Below are 1,174 nucleotides of genomic sequence, written 5' to 3'. Positions count from 1 at the left end.
ATCACGGCTCGGGGGGGGGGGGGGGGGGGGTGGTCAGGGCTGAGACGGAGGACAGAGGGGGAGGACAGAGGGGAGGACAGAGGGGATGTTTGTCGTCACACGCAACCTGCTCAGACATATGGACGTGAGCTTTAGGGAAAATCAGCCGTGGGCCACGTTGGACCATAAGGTGTGTGTGTGTGTGTGTCAGTGTATACTTGGGGGGGGGGGGGGGGGGTGGTGTGGGGTGAGGAGGGGGGGGGGGGCATATCTGTGGCTCCTGTCTGTTTGTCTCTTATTAAACCTGGGTCTCGTACGGCTCCTGTGTTCTGGAGACAGTACCAGTACCAGTACCAGTACCAGTACTAGTACCAGTACCAGAACCAGTACCAGTACCAGAGCTGGTCCAGATGGGACGTCTGAGTGGACCGACCCACTGATCGATTGAGGGTGTCACTTCCCCTCTTGTCTGTGTGTGTGTCTGTGTGTGTGTGTGTCGTCACACGAGCCTCTTCTTCACCCTTGAGATCCAGAGAGAGAGTTCTGTTTGGACCTGACAGTCGTTGTCATGACAACTGCCCAGAATTTGACCCACACCTCCATCAAATATCAGCGTTCCGCACCTGTTGTGATTCAGCGGCGCCAGCCCGTTGCCGTGGAAATGGTCACACACACATACACATGTGAAGGGGTGTTCTGAGGACAAAGAACGGCTGTGGAATCTTTCTGATCCCAGCATGCAATCTGATAAGCAGAGCAGAAAGGTCACACGGTAACAGACGGTAACAGACGGTCACACAGTAACAGACGCCGTGACCTGGCAGGTTCTGGTCCAGGAACGTACGTTGACCCTCGTCGTTTTAACAACGTGCCCAACATTAACGAACGCCCAGAAACAAAAGTGAATCACGAGGCACAGGTTCTACTCTAGATGGCAGTAGTGTTCACATTAAAGTTGGAGGTGAGACACCTGTAGTTCAGAACGTGAACTGTCACATCTGATCTGGGGGGAATGACGGTCTGAATGTGGCCCACGTCAGCTGGTCAGCTGGTCTCAGGTCAGCTGGTTAACTGGTCAACTGGTCAGCTGGTCAGCAGGTCAGGTGGTCCACTGAACCAGTTGCTGCAGGAATGTTCAGCCAAGGCTCTTGGCGGCGGGGGCGTCCGTACGGGCGTCTTTCAGACGGCACCCCTG

General features: G+C 55.3%; 1 protein-coding gene across 1 annotated transcript in view; it reads left to right on the top strand.

Annotated features, from left to right (window-relative positions):
• The window catches only part of lekr1 (Leucine-, glutamate- and lysine-rich protein 1), a 26,674-nt gene that overhangs the window by 11,589 nt on the left and 13,911 nt on the right, over nucleotides 1-1,174 (top strand). The window lies entirely within an intron of this gene.

Source organism: Cynoglossus semilaevis, chromosome 4 (assembly GCF_000523025.1).
Source record: "Cynoglossus semilaevis isolate Cse_v1.0 chromosome 4, Cse_v1.0, whole genome shotgun sequence".
Classification (NCBI taxonomy): Eukaryota; Metazoa; Chordata; class Actinopteri; order Pleuronectiformes; family Cynoglossidae; genus Cynoglossus; species Cynoglossus semilaevis.
Note: the sequence above shows the minus strand (reverse complement) of the source record. Positions and strands in the feature narration are given on the sequence as shown.